The sequence below is a fragment of the Gigantopelta aegis genome, chromosome 4 (genome assembly GCF_016097555.1).
Source record: "Gigantopelta aegis isolate Gae_Host chromosome 4, Gae_host_genome, whole genome shotgun sequence".
Classification (NCBI taxonomy): Eukaryota; Metazoa; Mollusca; class Gastropoda; order Neomphalida; family Peltospiridae; genus Gigantopelta; species Gigantopelta aegis.
The window spans coordinates 9,536,818-9,549,195 of NC_054702.1; the positions used below are offsets into that span (position 1 = coordinate 9,536,818).

A 12,378-nucleotide genomic window follows, 5' to 3' on the forward strand; every position below is an offset into this window, starting at 1 on the left:
TTATTAATATACAATGTGAACGTTAATTTTAAGTGCAATCAATGCAGTAGATGTTTTTTAAAACGAAAAAAGTACTGCATTAAAATATTCTGTAAAATGCTTAAAATGTAATTGAAAAAGTGGCATCCACCCCAAGTTAAAATTGTGTTTTCGCCACCCAACTGTCTGAATAAGAATAAGAATAAGAATAAGAATAATTTATTTGCATAACACCCGAATATGGGCAGAGCAAAAATAACAATATAATATACATTTATCTGCAGTAACAGTAACACAAATATACATTAATTACATGAACAAACATCTGAATCAACAAATACATATGTAATTTAAGCCTTATTACTAGTGATATTAATATTTAGGTAAAAGCAAATATTGTCAGAAGTACAGAGCCATAAAAAAACCATCAACTATGGCGTTCGTGAATTATTTTTCACGAATCCACACACACCCGCACATTCTCCATCAGCCTATACAGACGTGAAATGCAAACAATCTGAAATCACTTCCAACTCATATGCTTTCACGCAACTTAAAGCATCTCTTTACAAAATTGCAAATGATAGGGCATAATTCTGGAATATTATTGCGTGTAAGAAATAAGAATTTTTCATTATTAGTCAAAAAAGAAAAATGTGATTCTTGTTTTATTATTTTATGATGTAAATCATTTCTAAAAGCATTATATATAGGGCACGTCATAATGAAATGATATTCGTCTTCAACTTCTAGGGGACAGTTGGGACAATATCTCTCATTCGCAGGGACAGGTGGTTTCTTGTATCTTCCCTTTTCAATCATAAGTGAATGTGAACTTAAACGAAGCCTACTAAAAGCTTTTCTGCTTTCATAGTCTTTGGTATGTAATAAATAGGACTCAACTGAACTCGAAATTTGTTTGAATGACATATATGTGCGCATTTTATTATCATATTTGTTAGAATTTTTGTTTGATGTTAGCTGTGTTGTAATATACTGCAAAAAGTACTGGTCGCATTTAATTACGATTTCACCTAAAGTGCATGCAGTTGGTAATTCTGGAGTTGAAGATAGATGCGTAGGAATTCCAATTAGCTTTGCAGCATTAATAAGTTTAGCTACCCACGACGGTTTGTTGTTCTGAGCTGACTTTGAGCTATCAATAAACGCAGCAGTTAACAGTGGGTTGTTTGAAGTCTGGATATGTAATACATATTTAAAAGCATTAATAATTATATCATACTGATGTACCCGAAGTGCTCCGAATGACGTCAGCGACGGTCATACGTTAGTCGAATCGGCCGAGAAGTTCCGAAAGAATGTTGTTTTTAATCGGTTTTTTTATGACGTCACTTTGGAACAAGGAGAAATGGGTTCTAGCTATGTAGGCCTACACTGAAGACTAATTCAACAATTTCAGGTGAGTTTTGTTTTTAATAAAAACAAAATAAAATAGAGACTTTTTCTTGTTCTTTTTCGAATACGATTTTTATGTCAACTCGTGATGTTTGAAAACCATACATGTATTTTCACTCATTGCTTTGCAACTCATGAAAATATGCCATTATGGTTGTCACATTTTACTCGTTGACAAAAATCGTTGGCCTATTCCGAATAGTATTCGAAAAAACCCCCACCATGGAATTGTCATTTTATTATATGCATATGGTAAATATCTTATCATAGGCGTACGGGCTCCCATTGTGTAAGGGTGTGTGTGTGTGTGTGTGTGTGTGTGTGTGTGTGTGTGTGCAGGCTGATTTTTGCCCGAATTAAACAAAAACGCTCGAATCTGGATTACAACGTTTATTCATAATTCATATTAGCATTACTGCCAAACAGCTATATAGTATTACAAAAGAATGGGTTACAACTAATAGGCCTATTGTGGGTAGGAACATGAAAATACATAGTGAAACGTTTTCCCCGAATTTCTCTATTGTTTTTGAACGAATTTGATGATTTTCTCCAGGACTGTATTCAGTTTTAGATATTTAGGAAGGAAGGAAATGTTTTATTTAACGACGCACTCAACACATTTTATTTACGGTTATATGGCGTCGGACATATGGTTAAGGACAACACAGATATTGAGAGAGGAAACCCGCAGTCGCCACTTCATGGGCTACTCTTTTCGATTAGCAGCAAGGGATCTTTTATATGCTAGATATTTAGGAGATAACCATATGAAGTGTTTAGATTTGCGGGTGTTATTGTCTATTTGATCCCCAAATGTCATTTTATGATTATGTCCATTGTAAACTGAATCGTTTTTCTACAGAACTAACTGTATATTTGGTATTTCTTGAGAAACAATATCTGGCTACAAGCTATCCGTAGACCTTGAACCGCCAACTTGGCCTGTTCCAATTGCTAATGACGTCACTTTCTAATGACGTCATTAGCTTTCCGGGTGTTATTTTCATTTGAATGCTGGAAAACGTTCAATGCAGAATTGCTATTGAATTTTTTTTTTTGAACATTACTAATGCACCTGAATGTGTTTGAAGAAAAACTTGTGATTAAAAAATTGTGCCTTTTACGAAATCCCAGTCGAGTGAAATTACGGTAAGATAGGCCTATGCAGAACTTCGTTTTTGAAAAACCCAGGAGGGTCATTCTCCTTTAACTGTAGCAACTGTAGAAAATAGTTGTCGCAGCACTTAGTCCTCTGATTGTACAGTAATATTTAAATGTATTATAAAATAAACACTATTTCTGAGTTGTCTAGTTCATTCCCTATACTTTTGAGTCATTATTCAACCTGCCATTACTCTCCTTTCCCTCCAAAAGGACCGTCGGAAAATGCTGACCCTTAAAAATACCCATGTCGCAAATGAGGATGAGCATAAAACGGGCATCACAAATACATGATTGTTACCTCTAAAGTATGTTTTTATACTCGGGTAAGCACAACAGCATGGCACCTTTTCAAAACATGTGTCTACTCTACTTAAAATCATCTTAAATTATGGAATATTCACTAATAAATCATGTCGCAAATTCTAGGTCACGTACGTTATACAATTTGAAAGAGGAAACTACGTAAGCCTGACGGCCTAGATCGATTGGGATTAATGACTAAATTCTGGTAAATATACTTAATTATGTGTATCTGCTTATCCTTCCTCTGAAAAATGTACATTAGATATGCAGAAAGACAATTAATCCATAATACTGGACCGTGTCTGTAAGGGTGTCACGTACGAACGCTCCCGTCTTACAAAAGTAGACACTCGAGCGCATTAATACATAGTTTGGCTTGGAGTTTCTGAGATGTACAAGGACACAAGCAGAGAAATGATGATAAAATGTAGTGCATGTATGACTACAGGCCCTTCTTACTGCAAATGTCACGTACGAAACTGTCACGTACGTTATCCGACATCCATTAGTCTGCGTTCCAGGCTGAATCAACATTTTAGATACAACATCGACGGGCAAAATTGTCGTCTGCATGGCGCACATGTTTGGACCCCGATTTTATGCTTAAATACATCAGGTATGCTAGAGATTCATTGGATAGTCTGACTTCACAATATGGCAACAAATCCGTCTTCCAGATAGTTGCGAAACATCAGGATCTGTTTGCTTCTAGGGCCCTGTGGAATTACTTCGAAGCAGGCCATGGGAAGGGAGCATGTGACGGGCTTGGTGGAACAGTAAAACGACTCGCTGATGATGCAGTCAAGAGGGAAGTTGCAGTCATCCAAGACCCACGCGATTTCTTTGCATGGACGCAATCTGTGAACAGTGAAACGAACTTTCTCTTCGTATCCAAATCCGATTGTGTCCGTGCAAAGAAAGAACTTGAAACCCTGTGCAAGAACATACGTCCCATCGGTGGCACGATGAAACTTCATGCGGTGTATGGCCAAGGTGATGGTCAGATTAAAGTCGCTCAATTCTCGTGTTACTGCGAACATTGCTTTGATACTGGTACGATGTATTGCGGGTGCGATTCGTGGGAGCATCGTATTATTGAGAGCAAATCTAGGAAGCCACCACAACCAGAGAAGATGCGGCATCGAACCCCGTCACTGCGACCACCGTGGAGACACCAACTAACCCTCCCCCCACTGCGACAGTATCTACAAGTAGCCCTGCCGTGGAGGTCACACAAACTACCCCTCCTCCAACCATGCCGGCTGCGACAGTATCTGGCCCTGCCGTGGAGACCGTGCATCAGAAACCATTCGAACTTGCCCCAATTCCCGCTCCTGTTCATCCAACCGCCTATTTGAACAAATGGGTGATAGTACTGTACGATGGCAAGCTCTATCCTGAAATGGTACAAGCCGTAGATGAGGACGACTTGGAAGTGAAGGCAATGTCTCGCATTGGGCGTAATCGTTTTTTTCTGGCCCATGTTTGATGATGTCGTATGATATGCCAATACAGATGTTATTTCCTTAATTGACAAACCTATTCCTGTAACAAGCCGCAGCCGCCATTTTCAAGTTAACCCGTGTGAGTGGGACGCTATAATAAAGGTACTTGGTTTGGATTAAAGGGATTGAATTGCAAAGGGCCTAACCATGACGTCATTCTTTGAACATGTGGATGGCACTATGGAACAATCATTTTAAACCAAACCGAGTCACGTACGTTATCCCAAGATGTTGTGAGGATACACCGTTCGTGTGTCCTTTGGAGATAATGTGCTGGTATCTTATATATGTCATAGTTACGGGAGATAACCGTGTACGTGTTTTGTTAGAATTGTTTTATTTTAAGCACTTACTTGTTGGTCAAAAATCAATTTATGAAAAATTTACTTGTATTACAGGCATATTTTGAGTGACATTCATTAATTAAATGGGCAATATGCACATGAGTCGCTAGATTATCATTCTACATGTTAGCCAAGGTCATGGTGATGGATAGTTTTGTTAGTAAATGTAAACAAATTGCAAGAAACTTTTACAAACGACCATATCCTAATTTAACGTCACGTACGTTATCCGTACCTCTTCTTTTGATACAGTTGTCAATAATAAGTAAACACTTCTGAGTAGTATACTTCCCTTTTGTGTTATTTCATGTGTTTGTTAGGTGCAGATAAACTGTGAAATTTACCTGGTGCAAGTCTGTCACCAATTCTATGCAGTTTGGAACATAAGGTATCAATCTGTGCATAAAAATGTAGTCAGAGTGTGTTATTACAAACATCGATCTTGAACAAATTAGTAAAGAAAGTTGTATTTTTCAAGTTGATTTCATTAAAGATGTTTCTTCTTGTTCAGAAAATGTATTTTGTTCACTTAATAAAATGACCAATTTGTATATTTATAGGGTACAATTCCTAAGGAGGGCATGACGGGTCACGTACGTTATCAGTACGACTTCCTTAGTTCAACATCCGCCACTGTTAAAAGGGTGACTGTACAGGGGAATTTATTTTTAAATAGTTACAGACAATTTAAGACTATGCAGGCAGGTCACTTTTAACATTCTCAGAAGATATTTATTTTTCAACATTCATACTTTATTGGTTGCTACAGTTAATGGAGAATGACCCAGGAGTGCTAAAAATCGCACTCCTCAAAATGCTTACGGGGGGGGGGGGGGGGGGGGGGGATTACACACCTCAAAATGCAGAGGGGGAAATCGCACCCCTCAAAATAATCAGAATTAGAGGCAAGAGACCGAAAGGAATTGCACCCATGAACATGATTAAGTTTGAGGAGTAATGATTTCTAAATTAAATACCTTAAGGGTTAAAGTGCTGTTCCAGATGTATGATGTATTGAGCTATATCAATCAAGATATTAGTTAATATGATTAGAAAATTAAAAAAAAAAATGTAAAAAAATTATATAACGGTATATTTTCCATTTAAAAATATTCCCCTGAAAAACAGAACCAGCTGAATTCGTTTCGGGAATTTCCGTAAGATTTGATCCGTGACGTCACGAAGGGAACGCCTTTCGATAGTCAGCGCCATTATTCATTGCTTCTTTTGTGTTTATTATGGTTAAACGGCGTGTTGTTGGCGGCTGTAGCAATACAAAAGCCGATAAATTTAGTCTTCACGCATTTCCTAGTAATGTTGCTGTGAATAATCTGTGTGTAAATTTGATTAAAACAACGTGAAAATACTGGACAGGAAGAAAATGCCGGAGACCGTTGACTGCAGGCACTTTAGTTTCGATTCGTCCGAACTGGCTTGTCGGCTTAAGCGAGATATGGGAATACCATGTGTTATGGCTTTTAAAAAAAAGATGCCGTACCAACAATTTTTCTGCGACACAAAACAAATGACAACAGCCGATGCCATCCACACCGAAACGACTTTGGGGTGCATATCGTCAATGTCCCAAATTGCGTTATGCTTTCAACTCCGGTCAGTTTGTTTTTTCATGCACGGTTCGTGCAATCATCGAGATCCGATTTGTTGTCGTTTGCATCTCGTTCATTTGTGAGATTTTTCTTTACAGTTCGAAAACATTAAAACAATAAAGTACAAACAAGTAAGTATCTATAGCCTAGTCCGTCCCATCCTACAAAAATGTAGGGTTTTTTTGTGAAAAAAAAAGAAGCTAATTTTGTATGCATCTTAGAAAACAATCGGCTCAGAAATAAATGACTTGTAAATTCCATAGTATAAAAAAAGGCGTTCCCTGTAAAACAAACTATAAATACATTAAATTAATTTTACTATACCTTCCCACAAAGAAAACCTTTTTTCATACTATGGAATGTGCTATAAGTTATTTATTTCTGAGCAGACTGTTTTCACAACTGCACACAAAAAAATAGTATTGTTTTGTTGTTTCCAAAACACTTTTACTTTTTTTTTACGTCAAACTAAACTGAAATTATTCGCACAAAAAATATCTTCATGGATGGGACGGGCTAAAAGTCGTTTTTGTTTATTTCTTAAAATTAAAATAAGTTATTTATTTCTGAGCAGACTGTTTTCACAACTACACACAAAAAATAGTATTGTTTTGTTATTTCCAAAACACTTACTTTTTTTTTTTTACGTCAAACTAAACTGAAATTGTTCATAAAAACCCCTATCTTCATAGAGGGATGGGGACGGACTAAAAAATCGTTTTTGTTTATTTCTTAAAATTACTGATATCGGGTCCACTTGACTCGTAGAATTCAAGAGTTATTTATCGTCTTCTCTACTACATCACAAGTATTAGAACATACAGTGTAGCAAAATAATTCGCACCAAAAGCTAAAGAACAAAACAAGAATAAAAGTTGTAAATTAGTGGTAAGCTGTCTCCACGACCATTTTCATCGTCATCTGTCAGGCCGGTGGTTCATCGGAAGATGTTCCAGGTTCAAACTGATAAGTCATTATTTTTTGTGTTGCACAAATATTAGTCCAGTCGTCATTACTACACTATTCATCATCGAAAGAAGAATCGCATGATCAATGAGCTTGGCAGTCGCTGTCGGTCCCACTTTCGCTTGCGCTGAAAGTCGTCTCGTGGTAGGTTTCTGTGAAGCGCGTTCCCTTCATGACGTCATGGCTATTTACAGGCAAATGTTTTTACCGAGAATTTTACTCGGTCGTTTCCGGCAGTGTTCTACGGGAGTGATGTTTTAATACTTTTATGGGGCATTTTCGTAATTATTGATTTACATATCGGTGTAAAATATTATTGCATTGAATTAAGAAAGCATTTAATTGTTGAATTTGAAATTTTAGTGTATGGTCTGGCACAGCACTTTAATGTTTTGTGTTTTCAAAATAAATATCCTAATTTAACTAATATGATGGTTATTCTCAAAGATGAAAGAATGGGCCATTACAGTCTACACAAGAAAAAGAAACACCATGAACACAATATTTATCGATTTCTTATGTATTATATGCATGTCATGTTGCATTACAATTCTGAATCATGATTGTCCATTGGACTATTTCTCGTTCCAGCCAGTGCACCACGACTGGTATATCAAAGGCAGTGGTATGTACTACCCTGTCTGCGGGATGGTGCATATAAAAGATCCCTTTCTGCTAATCGAAAAGAGTAGCCCATGAAGTGGCGACAGCGGGTTTCCTCTCTCAATATATGTGTGGTCCTTAACAATATGTCCGACGCCATATAACCGTAAATAAAATGTGCTGAGTGCATCGTTAAATAAAACGTTTCTTTCTTCTTCTTTTTTTCTGAATCATGATAATCTGTTGACTATTTATGAATAAGGAATTGAAACTGATTTGTTTGTGCTTATTCTGTTTTATTTAAAACAAGTACAATAATTATGGTTTTCATCGCAGAATATGAATTCTCCATGGACACAAACCTGTGAACTGAATGTAAAAGTGTAACAACCACATAGCACGGGGTTATCACATTTATCATGATATCATAATATACATGTTATGTACCTGCAAATTCTTTATTTAAAAAAACAACAACAACAAAAACTGTCATAGCAGAGAAAATGTCAACATCTATTGTTTTCTACCAAAATATGTCTTACTACAATTTTTATAAATATATATTTTTACAAACAGGATTAGCTTTCATTAATATCGGTGTACTGTAGTTAATACGTCATTTATTATACACTCGAATCATAGCAACCCATTAAAACCCTCCAAAAAACAACAACAAACAAACAAACAAACAAACAAACCACCCTAATGTAAATTTAATTTTAAAATATACATGTTTTACACTCGGTAAATTCGAATTACTGAGTTGAAATTAAATCGGTGTATGTTTGTTTCAGGTTCCTGTCAACCGATTACATGTACTAGAAATCTGAAAACGAAACTTGAAAACGAAAATAGTAACTTTGTAAATTGGTTGATTATCAACATTAAATATTATATCTACTGTATGAAAGTACAGAAGAAAAAAATTAAATATCAATGGAGTTAAACAAAAATTGCGAAACAAGTTTGAAATAGAAAGATTTATTTTATATAAGAATTGCAATTACGAAATTTTGAATCAACAATGGACACAATCTCTTTGACTTGAAACGTATTTCCTAACAACAGCTTGTTTCGAATTCCATCACTTTTTCGTTTCGCGCTAGTATAGATTTACACCCCCCCCCCCCCCATGTATTTATTTATTTATTTTATTTGTTTATTTATTTTTTTGTTTTGTTTGTTTATTTGCTTATTTATTTATTAATTTATTATGTGTTTTAACCATTATATCTTCTTTCTTCTCCTATATTTCCCAGTCCTTTCCATTATATGCGTCATAGCAATTTGTTTTGTTTTTTACCAATCTTAATTTTGTACAGAAACATCACAAATGCATTTATGTATCAAATTGTTATATATGACTATATAACATTATTATACAACAAATTAGATATATGTACTTGTATATAAATTATATTAACTTTGATGTAAGGCCATGAATTCAAGGATCTTCAACCTTGACATGGTCAGAATGGACTGGGGAAAATAAATATTTAAAATAAAAAAATAAAAAAAATAAAAAAAGGAAAAGGAAAGAAATCTGAATCTACCAAGGTTAATGTCATTGGCTTTAAATCACGTGGCAGTATCGTGTAACAGAAATGTCTGGAGTACGTCGCTATGCAATTAACAAAAACAAAACCTGCTTTACTAAATTCGTTTGTTGTTGGTGTACGCGTTTACTGTGATATCAACATGTATAAACATACACATCATAGAATTATTGGACAACGCACCTATTATTTTTTCTGCACGTGATCAAAACGACGACAGTATAAAATAAATTTTGCGACCATTACCTACATTGTACGAAATTAAACAAAACAAAACAAAACAAAACCGACGATATCTTAAAGGTAGGGTCAACTCAAACAAGAGCCTTATGTGTTGGAAAGATGCATACCCAGACCACCAACACATACTGATACAAATGAAAAACGCGTAATTTTAGACATAATAAAAAAAACATGATTATTCCTGCTAACTGGGGGCAGCCATTTTGTTTCGTTTTTGTAACGTCCGGTGGGATAGCTTTGGGCGAAGTGACGTCAGCTCCTGACCATCTCCTGTATGTACAGTGTAAACAAAAGCAGTAATTTTCGACAAGGGGCTTCTCTTTGATCAACCTGACTTGTAAAACAGCATAAATGACGTAATAATATAATAAACTATTTAACTAAATATATTTCAAGTTGCATTAACGGAACAAAATGGGGTTATAGTATTTTTCTGTTAAATAATCCAGAGGAAAAATGTACACTATTAGGCCTATTGATATGCTACGTTGGAGCAAAAACGACAACCCACGATACCCAAGTGATAATTTTCTTTTCTTTGGGACTACGTAATTGGTCAGTTTTGTGGTTTTAGATGGAATAGTTTTTACAGTAATACAGTAATACGCCATGTCAATTACAATTTTAGGGGCGACAGGTAATATTCCACAATACCGGTATGTATTTTTGTGTCTAGACAGCGTCAATTAATTGGCTCGTCTGGTTACCAATCAAATACATACCTGCCAATCAGGAATCACAGGTTGAAGCAACTAACAGCAAACCCCAATTAACTAAGAAAACACTCCGTGTATCTTTTCAGTACGTAGGTTAATGCATGGGCAAAACATTGTTAATTGTTTCGACTTGTTGTGTAGCCACTTTGACAATGGTATTTTATTTTGTATTGAAAAATAATATATATAGTGATAGATATACTTATTGCTGGCTTACTGGGATGTGTATTATCACAAAACATTGCAATGTATGACTATTTATCATCCCGCAAAAACCAGGTGGATTATGTTTCTCTAGTTCTAAGGCTCATTCCTGACATTACGCGTCAAGTATTACGTAACCACCAGCTCGCCAGAGGGCGTACTCACTGAATGGTACAAAATGGCTGCGCCCGTTATATATAATAGCCGTCACATTTAACCGTTTTATTAATTAACTATACGACTATACGTGTTGATATTAAGCAATAATGTGCATTATATATCGTTGAATATGCATACCAGGCCAAATGCCTTAATTGTCCTCACCTTTAATAATAAGTGAACTCCTAGCTGATTGGCTCAGTGTAAAGATAACCAACCAATCGTGTTTCAATTTATAAAACATATTCTAGGAAATTCATTGTGAACAGAATGGAAAGGTTTGTGGCGTTGTGGATTGGATTCAATAAACAATTAAAATGGCAGTTAAAAAAAAAAATACAAGCGTGATTTGTTCAATTTAGGGGCGCGTTATTTCGCGCCCGTCAGATTGAGTTGACGGGTGTGTTACCGCTCGCGCCCGTCAAAAACGAAGGTCTGCTATGGATTAGCCTATGCTATATTAATTTTATTGTGTACGAAGCCTAAACAAGGGTGCGAAAAGTGACTGTCATCGACCTTAAATAATCGAGTTTTCAAATTTTCATAAACGTATTTGCTCGTTAAAAAGGCAATATCTATTGGTAGGTCCAAAATTATTTTTAGTTCATTTTCATTTAAAAGGTTAAACTTAAGTTCATATATATATTTTTAGCAATACACACACTGGTCATCAGTTTACAATTGATCGTAATTGCAGTTCATGTCTATTTTTTTTGTTTATAGGTACATTTGTTTAAATTACATTGTTTTATTTTTCAAAAACGATCAGATGCATTGGTAATCATGAAACGTAAACTCGAAGAAGTGACACTGGTCTCAATAATTAAACGTAATAATTTACAAGGGAGATATTTTTATCATTATTTTGTTCACAAACATATTTTTACTATAGGCGTAACTAAAATAGACATACAGGGAAAATATGACGTTTCACCGAATGTCACTTTTACTGTTTCTGTAGATCTATATATTTGATGGCTATGTATATAATTATAATAAGTAAATATTCAGTACTAAATGAATATTGGCGTAAACCTTTAACCCGTTTATTAGACCAACATTAATTTTTTAAATTTTTTTAATTATAGTTTAAGATTGGCACTGGGAAGGAACTATATTAAGCTTAGAAATATATATATATATATATATATATATATATATATATATATATATATATATATATATATATATATAAATAGAGATTATTACCAGTGTTTTTCGGTATCGTCAATATCATATATTAGGAATAAAAATTGTATTATGCGAGCCTCTGGCGAGCATAATACATTATTTTTATTCCTAATATATGATATTGACGATACCGAAATACACGAGGGTAATAATCTCTTTATCATATAAGCTCAAGCTTAATACAACGTGTTTTTGTAAACTGTACACGCAACTTTAATTCCAGTCCACCATTACTAGATATTCAAATGACGTAAGAATATGTGGCGCAGTGTATTTTTGAATGGAAATGACGCCAAACTCGAAAGACGTCATTCTGGATGTCCTTACATCAAAATAAAGTTATGCCTAACGTTTTTTGTTTTCTGAACGCTGGACAGCATTCAGTGTCAAATTGCCATTGAAATGTTTTTATTTGATGA

The 12,378-nt window shown here is 35.0% G+C and overlaps 1 protein-coding gene across 3 annotated transcripts in view; it reads left to right on the forward strand.

Moving 5' to 3' along the window:
- Window positions 1–1,305: 1,305 nt before the first annotated feature.
- The window catches only part of LOC121372633, a 59,530-nt gene continuing 48,457 nt past the window's right edge, over window positions 1,306–12,378 (forward strand). The window contains exon 1 of one of the 3 annotated variants that reach the window (XM_041499070.1): window positions 1,306–1,399. The gene's annotated coding sequence lies outside the window, so the exon portion shown is untranslated. The remainder of the gene's footprint in view (window positions 1,400–12,378) is intronic. The other 2 variants (XM_041499068.1, XM_041499069.1) reach the window with 2 other exon arrangements.